Source organism: Barbatula barbatula (assembly GCF_947034865.1).
Source record: "Barbatula barbatula genome assembly, chromosome: 17".
In the NCBI taxonomy this organism is placed as follows: Eukaryota; Metazoa; Chordata; class Actinopteri; order Cypriniformes; family Nemacheilidae; genus Barbatula; species Barbatula barbatula.
The window spans coordinates 20,228,246-20,245,721 of record NC_136780.1 but is presented as its reverse complement, the minus strand read 5'-3'; positions in this window follow the sequence as shown (position 1 = coordinate 20,245,721).

The following is a 17,476-nucleotide window of genomic DNA, read 5'->3' as shown; positions in this document are numbered from 1 at the left end:
ATCTGACAACACAAGATGTTCAAGGTGAGTATATATATACAAATGATGATGAAAATCAGCTGGTGCTGATTCTCCCGGAGGATCATCAGTGACCACGCCTACACAATCCGGTACATACATAAAAACAGTGCAAGGAGGAATCAATGAATTTCCCAACCGTGAAAGTTCTTTAGCAAGTAAATATTTTGATAATTATACATAAACGTTAATCTATATTTTAGATCCATTGATTAACTGTTCCTAAAATTATTCTTTTACTCATGATGATGGCCAGGCAATCTTTAGATGACCATTAGGTATAAACATCCGCCATTTACACAAGTGTTTGGCATTTTAGCAAGCAATTTGATAGAAATCTTACCCAAACTCCATAGAACAGCTACATCAATAATATGTTGCCAAGTTAAACGTCACGACAGAAAATTACTGCACTGGTTTATTGCTAACTGATAGTAAATGTTTGAGCATAAATAAACTATACTCTCAAATGATGAGATTATTTAAATTAAGCTTGTTACTCTGTGCTTACTTTGTCCCTTAACATGAAACGACACCCATACGACTTTATTAAATGTAGGACGTTACCAGTTGATCAGGTGTAAGAGAGAGGCTGAAGGGAGGGGTGGCAGGCACGGCACTGCCAGGAGGGCTGAGGTTAGGGGTGGTTGCCTCAGGAGTCACACAGGGACAGCTGGTGGCAGGTGAGGCAGGGGAAGAAGGGAGGGCGGTCGAGCTGTCTGAGCTGACGCTGGGGGTAAGGGTCTCAGGAGCGATGGGGTTTCCTGGAAAAAAAACACGAGTGTCACAGAACACTTCAGATGTATTATGTCATGGGAGAGCAGTTGAGTAGTCTACACACTTTTAATTGACAACCTAACACCTACCTCATCCATCCTGGTTACCATGGGGATGGCAGGGTTGCTGGCCTCCAGCTGCCGCAAATTCTCCATGGTGACCTCTCTCTCCATTTTTTTTAATCAAACGTTTCTTCGTATTTGACTGGAAAATACAAATTGACAAATAACCTTTTAGAAAACAAAGCACAAAGGAAGCAATGAAATGTGTTTTATGAATGACTTACAGATATGTCTTTGTGTGAAGCTTTAAAGTGTTTTTCGAACTGTTTAAAGAACACATTACAAAAGGGGCAGGTCTGTCCTCCGAGATAGACCCTACCCTGCCAACTTCTGCCATAGCTTGCGCTCCTGTAGGTTTTGGATTCCATGGAACCCCCTCAGGTGCTGCTTAAAGTTGGTAATGTCCCTGTTGCACAGGGTAGAGTTAGACTGTGGAACCTGGGAAACAAAAAAACACAAAGGAAGTTTCATGTAATTCGATCATGCAGAAGGTTCAAATGAGCTGACATGCATGCAGGGCAGACATCAGATGCAGTAAAAATACACAAGTTAGAATGCAAACACATGCCATTGAATGTAATACATTGCCTGTAGAAAGAAGAAAATAGGATTTAGACACAATAACCACACAGAAACAGAAATAAGCTCAAAAAAAGTGGGACCCGCAGCTTACGTGGCCGACCGGAGGTCAGTGAAAGTAGGAAGCCCCTTTGATGTTTTCGGAAGTCCGCCCAAGCCATTCCATTGAAATTCCCAAAAATGGAATGGCATTTCTCCAGTCTCCGCCCAAGCCACCTGAAAATAGTTATTCTGGTTCTTGCTAGGATTCGGGGTCGATGTGAAAAAAATGAACTCTGCCTCCGTCCCGCCCACCAATTCGTCCTTCATGTTCAGGAACCGCTCAAACCACTTAAACTCCTCCATGGAGAGTGCGACTTGGGCGGTCCGAAGGCCTGATTGGTCTTGTGCATGTTGACCTGCGAAACAAAATGCAAGAAAACGTGTGTCAGAATTGAGACGTGGCATGAGAAGAGACACACAGACACACACAGAGGTAGATCACTTACATTGATCAAGTATGTAATTGCTGTCTTAGTCGCGTTCCTGACCTCATCTATGGTCATATTCTGGAACACCCCACAGCGGTGACCATGGAGGCCAGGAACGCAGTGACATTCCCTTACAATCGGAACTGGGTCTTTTGGGTCTTATCCTTCTCTAGTTCATCTGTGGAAACACACAAAACAGCACCATTAGTAAAGGTTAGTGAACTGTAACTAACAACTAAGGACATCGACTTACCGAGAATCTTTGGGATGCTTCTCTTGGCCTCCTCCCTGCACTTCTCCAAGAGGGCCTTGGAGATCAGCTGCCCGTCTTTGGCCCGTTTCACGGCCATGGGGTGCAACGTGACCGGGCGCTTCATGCACCGCAGCATCATCCTCACCTCCCTTCTGATTGCGAACAAGACCACCTTGAACAGGCGGCAGTTCGGAGGGGGTGTGGCGGCCACGTAGTCCAGAAACTGGCTGACATTTTTTAGGTAATGGTTGATGGTCGTGTCCTTTATTTCCATCACCTTCAATTTCTTCACCCACCTGCAGACAGACAGACAGACAAAGAGACAGACAAACGGTCAGTCGGCAATTGCGAAACACTGTTTTGTCACAAAAAACATGTGCAACTGGACTCACCTACGCATCCTCTCGGTGCCATTTAAGAACTCCAGGGTCTGGAGCTTGCCCCCTCCTTCGGCCATATAAGCGATACATTTTTTTATTCTGTATACTTTGCTAACCACGTTATCGCGCAGCTTCGGGGTGGGGTCCGGACCCTCTTGGTGTGCGCTATATTGCTCCATCAGTTGATCTGGAAAGAGAAACAACAAAAAAGAGACAGGTTAACTCAAAGACACACAAAACATCACGTAACTTTCAAGGGGCCACAGGGGCAAAGTCAAATTCATGCAAACTTGCTCCTCCGGCTCCTGCTCCTCTGCAGAACACTACGGGAATTCCATTCCTCCTCCAGCAGGTCCAGGATGGACGCCATGGGCACCTCAGGTCTGAGGCCCGCAGAGCAGCCAAATCACCCTGGATGTGCATTCTCTTCCGCTTTGACACCAGGTCCCTACGAGCTGCCACTGTTAGCTCAGTGTGTGCCTTCAGGTGGCGGTCCAGCTGTACCGATTCTTGTTACAGCCCAGGACAGGGCAATGACCCTGCCGGACTGCAGCGCCAGGAGCAGCCTCCTCTTGTGCTGATTTTTGACCTCTTAGGTCACCCTAAAATGCTGGCTTAGCTGGCAATATCCCCTGCTACAAATCGGGCACGTCTCGATAGGCATGATGCTACGAAGATGATGACGACTAGTAAAGATGGGTAGTGTGAATGAGGCCTTTCTGGTGGCCTTGGGCATTATATCGGAAAGAGTGGCCATTGAAATGAATGGGCTTCCATTTGAGTAGGCCACGAAAAGGATAAATAGGAATAAACTGCACGCGGGCTCATTTTACATTTACATTTATTCATTTGGCAGACGCTTTTATCCAAAGCGACTTACATGTAGTTTTTTATACAGTGACACATTACTGCAAAGCAATCAGGGGTAAGGTGCCTTGCTCAAGAAGACCCGTCGAGGCGACTAGGTCGAGACCGGAGCTCAACACGCGAGGCTTCCTCAAAGATCTTCCCATTCATATCCATCAGTCCTCATTGACTTTGCATTGGAAGATACATTTCTGCAAGGAGATATATTTTTGGACGTTCTTACATTGTCAGAGCAAATATTTTCCTTGAGGCACGCGATGGATGCGTGTCGTGTCACAATCTGTAATTTCGTAGATGCGCGAGCATGCTGCTCAGCACGGAAGCCATCACATTTCCCCATTAAAGCCATTCATCTTCCATACCAGGTCCGCGGTTGCCGATCTTGGTCACAGAAAGACCCTCGCATACGGCCACCCAACGCTCACTTCTCATAGTCCGCACGATGCGAAATTCAGAACCACAGGACCAAGCGCTTCCACGCTGGCAACGAGTTGTCTTGAAGGCTCCCCAGTTAAAACATGGTCAGTGCTGGAGCTTAGTGGGTCAGTGGGCGTGATAGTGCCTGCACGGGCAAGTCATATGTGGTCAAGGGGCACAATAGTTGGTTTGTGGGCGAGCAGGCGGTGCTTAGTGGGCCAGCGGGCGCAATAGTGGTTTCGTGGGCAACCCATATGTGGTCAGGGGGCACAATAGTTGGTTCGTGGGCGAGGGGGTGGAGCTTAATGGGTCAGTGGGCACAATAGTGCTTCAACGGGCAACAGGATGGGTTGGTAAGTGGTCAGGGGGCACAATAGGTGTTTTGTGGGCGAGGGGGCGTGGCTTAGTGGGTCACATGTGGTCAGGGGGCAACATAGTACTTTGCCGGGACGAGTGGGCGTTGACCCCTTTGGTGTTGATGTTAGGTGGGCGAAAAACCAGCTTCGAAGGCACACAAGGGACCACCATGGCTCGATGGCGCCTCGAGTGGAGCCCATTTCCCCATTACAGCGCTAAATCCCCATGGTAAGGGGAAATTTTGGAGGTTATGATTCCTTTGCACTACTATTCGTCCAATGGCAATTTATATCAATGGCCGAAAATCCCACGAACCCACTAAATGTCCTTACCATAATTTCTAATCTATTAACAACGCAATCAAAATCACACATGCAGAAAGATTGATAACACAAAAGCGTTTGAAAAACAATTCCCGCCATATTCCATATCCCCCGAGCTTGTTTGAAACCTTGGCGCGAGCATGGCATCCAATGTGCATGCAATACAAACCCTCGCGCGCGCATGACATCTTGTGTGTAGATACTTACGTATTAGAAAACGTAATGGTTTACCTACACTATTGATACCACGCAGGCGATGAAACATTTGACGGCCAGGCTGCATATTTTTTGTTTTGTAGGCTAACGTTACATAGTTTAACCGTTCACGGCGAGTCTGTTTTTATGTTTTTAAATGCTGCTTACTTTACCATTATGATGTGTTTATGTGGTTGCCAATCCCAAAATAATAGAGTAGTTACATGAACATACACTCACTGGCCACTTTATTAGGTACACCTTACTAGTACCGGGTTGGACCCCCTTTTGCCTTCAGAACTGTCTTAATCTTTCGTGGCATAGATTCAACAAGGTACTGGAAACATTCCTCAAGAGATTTTGGTCCATATTGACATGATAGCTTCACGCAGTTGCATCAGATTTGTCGGCTGCACATCCATGATGCGAATCTCCCGTTCCACTACATTCCAAAGTTGCTCTATTGGATTGAGATCGGGTGACCGTGGAGGCCATTTGAGTACAGTGAATTCATTGTCATGTTCAATAAACCAGTCTGAGATGATTCGCTTTATGACATGGCTCGTTATCCTGCTGTAAGTAGCCATCAGAAGAGGGGTACACTGTGGTCATAAAGGGATGGACAATCCAACAACAATACTCAGGTAGGCTGTGGCGTTGAGATGATGCTCAATTGGTACTAATGGACCCAAAGTGTGCCAAGAAAATATCCCCCACACCATTACACCACCACCACCAGCCTGAACCGTTGATACAAGGCAGGATGGATCCATGCTTTCATGTTGTTGACGCCAAATTCTGACCCTACCATCCGAATATTGCAGCAGAAATTGAGACTCAGACCAGGCAACGTTTTTCCAATCTTCTATTGTCCAATTTTGGTGAGACTGTGTGATTTGTAGCCTCAGTTTCCTGTTCTTAGCGGTCAGGAGTGGCACCCGGTGTGGTTTTCTGCTGCTGTAGCCAATCCGCCTCAAGGTTTGACGTGTTGTGCATTCAGGGATGCTCTTCTGCATACCTCGGTTGTAACGAGTGGTATTTCAGTTACTGTTGCCTTTCTATCAGCTCGAACCATCTGGCCAGTCTCCTCTGGCATCAACAAGGCATTTGTGTCCACAGAACTGTCGCTCACTGGATATTTTCTCTTTTTCGGACCATTCTCTGTAAACCCTAGAGATGGTTGTGCGTGAAAATCCCAGTACATCAGCAGTTTCTGAAATACTCAGACCAGCCCGTCTGGCACCAACAACCATGCCATCTTCAAAGTCACTTAAATCACCTTTCTTCCCCATTCTGACGCTTGGTTTGAACTGCAGCAGATTGTCCTGACCATGTCTGTCATGTGATTGGCTGAATAGAAATTTGTGTTGACGACCAGTTGGACAGGTGTACCTAATAAAGTGGCCAGTGAGTGTTAATGATTTTGGTTACACGTGGAATAAATTAATTTTATCGACTGCAAATCTTCAGTTTCCTCCAAACTACATTTTGCGATTCATTGCTGTATGGCATCTCTATTTACCTTACCGTGTTTCGATCTGAGGTCAGTAGTATTGTCAAAGACTGTTTGTGTCGTTTTGTTTTATTAAAATCTGATAATACTAGTTAACTTTAAATGTAGTAATTTATTAGTATGGGTCTATAAAGGCTAATATATCTATCCATTTAATCTAAATTAGTAAAATAATCCCTTCAATGGTGTTTACAGAAGCCAATAAGGAACATAACACCTATGTCTAACTAGACTATATTAATTTACATAAAGAAAGAACTACAAACTACAAAGTACGGGGAAACATTACAGTATTTCAAACTGACTTGACAGAACGCATATTGAAATGAGACCAGGTGGACAGCAGCAAAGTAAATTGAGTATTGTATTTTCCATCCATCCATTTTCTTATGCTTATACGGGGCCGGGTCGCGGGGGCAGCAGTCTAAGCAGATGCCCAGACATCCCTCACCCTAGACACTTCCTCTAGCTCTTCCGGGGGGACACCGAGGCGTTCCCAGGCCAGCCGGGAGATATATTCCCACCAGCGTGTCCAAGGTCTTCCCCGGGGTCTCCTCCCGGTCGGACGGGCCTGGAATACCTTCCGGGGAAGGCGTCCGGTAGGCATCCGGAACAGATGCCCAAGCCACCTCAACTGACCCCTCTCGATGTGGAGGAGCAGCGGCTCTACTCCGAGCTCCTCCCAGGTGACCGAGCTTCTCACCCTCTCTCTAAGGGATCGCCCAGCCACCCTGCGGAGGAAGCTCATTTCGGCCGCCTGTATCCGGGATCTTGTCCTTTCGGTCATGACCCAAAGCTCATGGCCATGGGTTAGAGTAGGAACATAGATTGACCGGTAAATTGGGAGCTTCGCCCTGCGGCTTAGCATTTTCTTTACCACGACAGACCAGAACATCGACCGCATTACTGCAGAAGCTGCACCGATCCGTCTATCAATCTCCCGTTCCATCCTTCCCTCACTCGTGAACAAGACCCCAAGATACTTAAACTCCTCCACTTGAGGCAGGAACTCTCCACCAACCTGAAGTGGGCAAGTCACCCTTTTCCGACTGAGGACCATGGCCTCGGATTTGGAGGTACTGATTTTCATTCCAGCCGCTTCACACTCGGCTGTCCGTCAAACCGTCCCAGTGCATGCTGAAGGTCCTGGTTTGAAGGGGCCAACACAACAACATAATCCGCAAATAGCAGAGACGAGATCGTGTGGTCCCCAAACCTGACACCCTCCGGCCCCTGGCCGCGCCTAGAAATTCTGTCCATAAAAATTACGAACAGAACCGGTGACAAAGGGCAGCCCTGCCGGAGTCCGACATGCACTGGGAACAAACCCGACTTACTGCCGGCAATGCGAACCAAGCTCCTGCTTCGGTCGTACAGGGACCTGACAGCCCTTAGCAAAGGACCACAGACCCCATACTCCCGAAGCACCCTCCACAGGATGCTGTGAGGGACACAGTCGAATGCCTTCTCCAAATCCACAAAACACATGTGGATTGGTTGGGCAAACTCCCATGAACCCTCCAGCACTCTGTAAAGGGTATAGAGCTGGTCCAGCGTTCCAAAGCCCGGACGAAAACCACACTGTTCCTCCTGAATCCGAGGTTCTACTATCGGCCGTATTCTCCTTTCCAGTACCCTGGCATAGACTTTACCGGGAAGGCTGAGAAGTGTGATCCCCCTATAGTTGGAACACACCCTCCGGTCCCCCTTCTTAAAAAGAGGGACCACCACCCCGGTCTGCCATCCCAGAGGCACTGTCCCCGACCGTCACGCGATGCTGCAGAGGCGTGTCAGCCAAGACAGCCCCACAACATCCAGAGACTTGAGGTACTCAGGGCGAATCTCATCCACCCCGGAGCCTTGCCACCGAGGAGTTTCTTGACTACCTCAGTGAATTCGGCTTGGGTGAGGGACGAGTCCACCTCTGAGCCCTTAGCCTCTGCTTCCTCAATGGAAGACGTGACGGTGGGATTGAGGAGATCCTCAAAGTACTCCTTCCACCGTCCGACGACATCCCCAGTTGAGGTCAACAGCTTACCGCCTAGGGTGTCCTGGTGCCACGTGCACTGATGGACACACTTATGCTTGAACATGGTGTTCGTTAGAGACAAACTATGACTAGCACAGAAGTCCAATAACTGAACATCGCTCGGGTTCAGATCAGGGGGGCCGTTCCTCCCAATCACGCCCCTCCAGGTGTCACTATCGTTGCCCACATGGGCGTTGAAGTCCTCCAGTAGGACGACGGAGTCCCCAATCGGAGCACTTTCCAGCACCCCTCCCAGGGACTCCAAGAAGGTCGGGTACTCTGCACTGCCGTTCGGCCCGTAGGCACAAACAACAGTGAGAGACCTAACCCCGACCCGTAGGCGCAGGGAAATGACCCTCTCGTTCACCGGGGTAAACTCCAACACATGGCGGGAAGAGCTGGGGGGCTATAAGCAAACCCACACCAGCCCGCCCCCTCTCACCATGGGCAACTCCAGAGTGATGAAGTGTCTATCCTCTCTCGAGTGTGGTTCCAGAGCCCAAGCCATGCGTAGAGGTGATCCTGACTATCTCTAGTCGGAACCTCTCAACTTCACGCACCATCTCAGGCTCCTTCCTCGCCAGCGACGTGACGTTCCACGTCCCTAACGCTAGCTTCCATATCCAGGGATCCAGCGATCCACAATGCACCGACCCCTATGGTCCCTCCCGCACGTGGTGAGCCCACGGGAAGGCGGCCCCACTTCGCTCCTTCGGGCTGAGCCCGGCCGGACCCCGTGGGGAAAGGCCCGGCCACCAGACGCTCACATACGAGCACCGACCCTGGGCCTGGCTCCAGGGTGGTGCCCTGGTTGCGCCATACCGTGCGACGTCACGGTCCTTGGTATATTTAACATCATAAGGGATTTTTGAATTGTATTGTATTTTTAAAAAACATTACAAAATATAACAAATTGTACCCACTCCCCCCACCACACGCACACCCAAGCACGCACACACACACACACCCCAACACTGTCTATGGGTGACTGTGCACGCCACATCCAGTATTTACTCTCAGGTCAAGGGTGTCTCTGCAAATTGTAATGAAAGTTTCCATGTCCTGGTTATTTTCAAAAATGAAAGTGAAAGGCTCCTTGGCATCCCACTCCGTCGACTCAATCAGCACCCTCCACGCATTCATCTGGTCATCACAGGGCCAGATTAACACTTCACTGTAGCCTACCCTGGGCAACAATTTTCAAGGGCCCCGTCATCATAACCCCAGGATCACCATAATCTGGCAAAATACAGAATTAATATACTCAATATTTCAATGACTAACTACCATCAAGTGCATTTTGATGTACAGATGTGAAAATGCTCATAGAACTACAAATGCACCACTGTGTTCTCTTGTCAAGACCACTCAGTCATTATGTTATGAAAACAAAACACATCAGCATCAAAATTGACCCACTACATAGTCACAAAAAATAAATAAGCAACGACTTTCAAAGCATCCAATGTTTATTTAACATCACCTACTCCCAACACAAATGCATAGAATTGATAGAGCCATTACAGAGGAAATTCACAGACAAGACACAAACAAAAATCCATTGAATCCATCTCCTAGAATCAAGTAGCATTTTGGTCCTCAGCTCATTTTAAACAGAAATCACCGTCACCTGAGAATTCAATAGGACAATCAAGTTAGAGTGCAATATAAACATTTTGAAATCTGCTGTTTTCTCGCAACAACAATAAACAAACAAAATTTACAGCATTTTCATGGAGCCACCACAGGGAACAAATGTATCAAATGCAGTATCATCTGCTCCTAAAGTCTTTTGAACTTGATTTAAAACAGAGAACAACCTGTCACATCACAGTTCAACAAGACAGGCAAGGGTTAAACATTTTAGTGCAATATAAACATTTGGAAATCTGTCAATTTATCTCAATTAGACAAGACAAAAAGAAATGCTAAATAATCTGGCAAAATACACAATTTGAATCCTGAATAATGGGGAAGAGTATGTTTCATTTTGAAACGCTTGATTTCATTTGGCAAACACATCTTACACTAGCATTTTTCTTGACTTTGAATTGAAACAGGGGCTGCTCGCAGACTCGACGAGTGGTTCAGATGGCGGTTAGATTCAAGACCCATCACCGCTTCCCTCAATGGTCGAACTCGCAGCAGAATCTGGGTCGTAGGTTGAAGATGCTGCTGGGAGCTCATCGCTTTCGGGGCTGTGAACATTAGCTAGAGCCGGCAGTGAAGAAATGTCCTGGCTAGCTGAGCTGTCCTAATTGACGGATGGTGCCTTAGCAGACTAGTTACTAATGTTTACTAGCGTAAAGATATTCCCTATTTTCGGTATATATTTTAAATTTTCTGCGTTCCTGATTTCCTTCTCCCTTTCTAATTTCCGATTAGCGCTCCCACTTAGCTACTCCATGTTTGCATTTTTTGAGTTGTGTTGAGTTGTAGCGCTTGCCGTCACGCAACCGGTTCAGTGCACATTGATTGGTGTTACCGACCGCGGGGCCCTTTAGAGGTCGGGGGCCCCTGGGCAATTGCCCATATGGTTAATCCGGCCCTGGGTCATCATGATCCAACAGCATGTATGGCGGTTCTTGCACCTTGCCAGTGAAAAGCCCAGGACAATTTATTTCGCCTGGTACATGTGTTTCAATGTGAGGGGCAGCTCCTCGACTTCAACCTGTTGCCCCTTTAATAAAGTAAAAAAGGTTGCTTTTAATATGGTTGAAATTACAATAAAATCCACTTGATTTCACCTGTTATGGTGTATAAAGCTATATAATGTATGAGTTTTATAAATTTTACATAGAATTATTGAATTGACAAACTTTTCCAAAATATTCCTATTTTGTGAGACTTACCTGTATAGATAGCATAGGTGAAAATGGTTGTCTGGTTAGTTTGGCCATACCTTGACTATTTGGGATCAAGAATCCTATAAATAGGTGGTAGGGTGCCTACCATCAGCTGTTCAGCCTCCTCGGTTCAAAAGGCAAAGTGCTGCCCATGCCTTTTCAAAAGTCAGAGTATGGTACTTTTATATAGCCTAATTGTAAAGCATAACAATGTTTAACTGCTTGAAATGTGTCCAACCTTGTGATTGAGAATTTCTCCAGAATCTGGAGACACTACCCCTTCCGAATGATGGTATGTCAATTTGTGTATACACATGTAATATTGGAGATTGTATTGATTGTTTTCTAACATTCTTGGATACACACATTACATGAATACAACTTACATCCAAAAAGTGAAACTGGGCACCAGTACAGATGCAGAGGGCCACTGTTAAAGAGAAAAATTTGTCATGACAAATGACAACTTCACATTACCAAGACAACATAACCCTATCCTTGTCATAATTAACTTATATTAAAATGTCATTAAGTGTCAATACAATACAATATGACGACATTTTGAACAATTGAACAATTTGACAGAGTTTTGACACAATTACTTTTTTGTGAATGAATGAAAAGGTTTTGCGATACAAAGCTGCGCAAGCATGGAACAGATTGTGCAGTGTCATAAATCATCGCAAAACAAAATAATAATTTGTGCATGAGCAGTTTCTACAACGTCATTATACACGGATCGTGTACTGACTCGCGCAATTAAAGGACGCGCATATACAGTCTCGCACTCTCGCCTGCTGCTTTTGCTCGCACAAACATTTTTAATTTTGGCAGTCGCAGGGCAGAACTTGCTGTTTGGTTGATGTCATTGGTTACTTCCCCTTTTCCGGAAGTCACTTGTGATTGGACCTCTGTGATCATCAATCTTGACCTAAGGGCTAAGTGACGATGATCAAGATTGAAACAGCATGGATAACCAACGAGAGGTAAGAAGTTATTGCAAAATTAGATTTTTACTTTAACATTTATGTTTTAGTATACTTACTGGCCATGATTAACGTTAGATTTATATTTAGTTTAGTGTTATTCTATGAACTCAAGTTTATTAACGTGTAGCTTATCTGCACTTGCCATAAAGATGTTACTTCCCTGATAGAGAGCAACCATTGAATGCAGGTTTAAAAGTGTTGATTTAGTCATGTTAATTGCAGGGTTCGTACGGGTGGTATAGTTCCTAATCAAATAGGCCAAGAAAATAGCAACTTTACATTTTCCGCCTATTTTAGCACACGATATAACTACAGGGGATGCAAGTTTTGAATAGGAAAAATATCGAAACTTTGGTCATTTTTTAACGCGATGCTACTGGTGTAATTGGATTCAATGGTCTGGGCAAAGCTATGCTAAAAGTACTATCGCCAGACCCGGAGAAAGGTATAAACTCCAAAACTCAATTTATTAACTCTTGGGGAGCTGAAACATTAGCATACTTCCGAAAAAAGTCGCAGGTTTCTGACAGGTTTGTTTTTGTTTTCCTTAGATGCAGTAGTGCCATTAAATAGTTTATGCATTGTTATGAAATATAATCATCATTTTTTCCACTAAGGTTAGCGCATTTGTTTATTAATAATAATAATATACTTTTTTAACAGAAATGATCGCTGGGATTGGGGCAAAATTCTTTGAGGGAGGGGATTCTGGGAGAAATTTGAAGTATTCTATCACAGAGTTTCAGCATATGAAGGATTTGTATTGTGGTTTAAACATGCCTTTACATTTAATATGCTTTATGATTTCATTATTGATTACTAACCGTGCATAATATGTTGAAAATATAACCAGTGTGTGAGTTGGGTTAACCAAGAGTTAGGAGGTCGAAATTGAGTGTATTTTCCACAGGAAATGGTATGTGTGTGTGTAAAGATCAGATTACACACGGAGCCCCATGGAATTTGGTGGGGTGTGGGGTGTTTTCCGTAAGATGTGTTACAGAAGGTCCGAAAGCAAAGGAGTGTGAGCTGGTTGGCTGAGGCAGAACAAAGGAGAGAAAGCGGATTGGACGAGTCCCAGGCTTCCCCAACCCCCATCTGAAACCAGAGACACGTCATGAAATATTATAAAAAGGCTGTGATTTTGTTTTTCTTGGTCGGTCCTTTGTGAGATGTTTGCGTCTGAGGACCCACCCAGCAGCTGTACTGTTTGAGACTTCTGATCAATAAATTTCAACATTTTCTTAACTGGCCTCTCTCCAATTTTAAACACGCAGAACATAGCACGAATGTTCGACACATGACAATTACAGTTGTGTTTATTATTGTTACGAACCCCTCTTTAAAAGTGGCTACGTAAGGGTTGCATAACATAAAAAGACACATGAAACTTAAGTGCACCGCGTCAACATTTATTTTACGCTCAATACAAATCAAAAGCAATCTGGTTAACATGCAAGGTTGTTCTCTCTGACTTGCAGCCTGATGCAGATTTTCTTGTGATGGCCCTGTCAACCGTTTTAAGTGAGGCGGGTTCAGTCAAGCGGCAGAGAAATTTCTTGCAGGACTTCATTCAAAGCCTTGAAGATGAAGGTAACATTACTCTGAATTATATTCCACTTACATACATTCCAGTATGGTGCATTCAGCCACCATAATTTAAAAATACTATGCCATGAATCATAAGGAAAAGAAAAAGAGCAGCCATGGAAATGCTTTTGATCTTGTTTTTTGCAGAAGGGGGCAGTGGTCAGGAATGGAGAGGTGAATGTGACGACAAACAGCAGGAGTGCACTAAAGAAGCAACAGAGAAAGACAAGATCACTGTCAGCAGTTTTATTCAGTGGTCAGGGACATGTTCCCATTACTTCTGCACAGAGAGTAAAATATATGTAGAATTTGATCACGACTGTTAGCTGTATGGCAAACACAGTATATGCTACCCTCTCGTAAATGCATGTTCCTGTACCATGACCTTGCCTACACGGCACCTAGGGACTCACGCGGAGTTCCTTTTCATTATAAGTCAGGCTGTGAGGAACAGCAGAGAATTTGGTCGTTCATGAGATGAGTGTTTGCTCACTGTACTGTGTATTCTGTTACTGATATAGTGTTGTTTGTATGCTAAAATGATTTGATTTTATAGCAATTGTATTTCTTTTATTGTTTATCATTGACATTTATTGGCAAAAAATTCAATCCAGTTTCAATTCAAAAACAAGGACAAGATGTAATAGGCATTCTCAATGTACAGTCAGTTTCAATGCTAAATAAAAACGATATGCAATCTTTTTGCTTTGTGTTTTTTTAAATTAAACAATATTTGTTGAAACAAACTCCCGACAAACCAAATACAGTTCTTTGGCAGGGGTATTATAACCAGCAAAATTTTGCAGGTCTTCAAGACCACTCAACCCATCTGAACTGATAGGACATTCAAGTTCTGGAACAACAACTCCCAAATCTTCACAGGCATCATATGAAGCTGCCACGTCCCAGTCTAGATCTGGCTCTTTAATGTCCTAAGGAAAAGCAGTTAAAGACATGGTCAAAAAAATTCAGTTAATGTATGCATAAACAGCAGTGTGATGACAGAGGTACTAAAGCAGGGCCACAATATCACATAACTGTCCAACTGGTCAACATTTGTGCATCGGTCAAATCTGCCACAGCTGCTCTGGGCTTCGATTGCCTTCTGTTGAGAGTGGAGTTTGATTCCAGGCTTCTGCAAATGTGTCCAAGTCTGCTGAAGTCTTGGGAGAAAATTGTCGTGCACACTGAAAAGGTCCTCAACCACTGATATGTCAAGCAGTCCTTTAGACTCCAGGGAGTGTAGCATGTCTAAGTATTTTTTGGTCACCATGATTCTGACATCTCGCCAAAGACGCTCAATCCTATTAGAAATGCAGTAAATTTTACATTTTAAATCCTATTTCTTTGTTTTAAAATCAATTCTGTGAACAAGAATTTCGAGGTGAAGTATAATAAATAAAGGTAAAATATTTGGTCACCTAAAACTACTTTAAAACAGATGTAATAATGTGTAGTTACTGAAATTACAAAGTCTTTTCATTTTGGAAATTTCTGAAAATTGCACTTGACCTCTGATTATGGACGCTTTTACCGGAAATGAAACTTCCCCGGTCAGTGCCTCTTGAAGTAAACATGAACCTGGCAATCTGTACATTCTCCATTCCTTGGTCTCCTCTGACCCTGATTTAAAACAAATCTTTAAATACATTTGGGGACATTAAATTGAAAAGCTAATACTCACCTTGATGGTAAACCTTATTTTTAGACTCCTACTGAGAAGAAGTTGTATGCTGTTAATGAACGGTTATTGTTTGCTGTGTTCAAGTACAGAACCTCAAAAAACTAAGGAAAAGAAACAATAATGAAACAATAAGCAAGTATAGGTAGGAGGAAATGTTACACGGGAATCAATTGTTTTTTCAATAAACAGGAATCATATTGACTGGGCTTCATCTTGATACCATAGTTACATTGTAAATCAAATACAAACCTGGTAAAACTGTTTGTTTTTTACAGAAACAAGAGTGTAAACATACCTTCCTGGAGTAACCATCCACACCACCAAATATTATGATGTTGTGCCTATTCAAGACCAAAACATGCCTTGTAATGTTCTTGTGATATTCTTTTATGCTACACTTCGATTTTCTTTCTTTGTATTATTCATTTTAGATTTTCTACTGACTATCAACAAATAGCAATATCTAATGTAAAATGCGTAAGAAAGGAAGGATGGCTGATTGCCCTTGCAGTGGCAAACCACGTGTAACCATGCCCCCTCAGTCACTGGAAATAAAAGTAGTAAAAATTAAGAGGACATTTATATATATTTATGCTTAGAAAACACTTACCGTATCGATTTGTGGTTTGTGTCTATGTGGACAAGAGAAAGGGGCCCCAGAACAGAGTAGGTTCTTCTCATCACACATCCCAATCTGGCCAGTCTTGAAAGGATTCCAACTGAATCAACTCGATGCATTGAGGCAGTTATTCTGTGCCATTGCACACGCATACCTAAAGACAACAGCCTGAATGATATCAGTGGGTCTTTCCACATGTCTACAGAGTGCTTGCATGAGGTAGAGCTGCTGGTGACATACAAATTCTATGTATTCAGGGTCAAGCGGGGATCTGAGAAGTGCTCTCTCAAACTTAGAGAGAAGCTCCTCCAAAAGATGCCTTTTCAGAGTTTGCTGCAGGTGATGAACATTTCAGCAATGTTCGGCGTGTTCAAAATTGGAGAGAGGCCTCCTTTGCTTTCGGACCATCTGCAACACATCATACGGAAAACACCCCACACCCCACCAAATTCCATGGGGCTCCGTGTGTAATCTGATCTTTACAGACACACATACCATTTCCTGTGGAAAATACACTCAATTTCAACCCCCTAACTCTTGGCTAACTCAACTCACACACTGGTTATATTTTTTACTTTTATTTTTAAGTCCGAGTCGATCTTCCAGAGACGTGTCGAGTCAAGTCCGAGTCGATCTTCCAGAGACGAGTCGAGTCAAGTCCGAGTCAAGTCCGAGTCAAGTCCGAGTCGATCTTCCAGAGATGAGTCAAGTCAAGTCCGAGTCGATCTTCCAGAGACAAGTCGAGTCAAGTCTGAGTCGATCTTCCAGAGATGAGTCGAGTCGAGTCAAGTACGAGTCGATCTTCCAGAGACGAGTCGAGTCCGAGTTGATCTTCCAGAGACGAGTCGAGTCAAGTCCGAGTCGATCTTCCAGAGACGAGTCGAGTCAAGTCCGAGTCGATCTTCCAGAGACGAGTCGAGTCAAGTCCGAGTCGATCTTCAAGAGAGGAGTCGAGTAGAGTCAAGTCCGAGTCGATCTTCCAGAGACTGTTCACGTCACGTCCGAGTCGATCTTCCAGAGACTGTTCACGTCACGTCCGAATCGATCTTCCAGAGACTGTTCACGTCACGTCCGCCCAGCTAGAGACTGTTCTGGAATCCATTCCTTAAAGGGGGGGCTATGTAACAGTCACCAGCTGGAGTGCCCCTGAGAACCACCAGAGGGCACTCCACATCAGACTTTTCACTCACTCACAAACTACATTTCCCATAACTCACTACCCGGACTCATCAGCACTGATTGCACATACACCTGCATATCATTCACATACACACATATATACCACTTCCACACACCCATTCTTTGCGAAGTCTTGTTTAGTTTATACTGCATTTCTGAGCCTTTCCCTGGTTCCTGGTCTTTTGGTTTTTGGATTTCTTGCCTTGTTCACTGATTACCCTTTTGCCTCTGGTCCCTGCCTGTTTTGTTTGTTTCTTTGTTTTGTTTGTTGCTTTGTTTGGACTGCCTGTCTGTGTATGACCCCTGCCAAATATTTAGATTACGCCTTT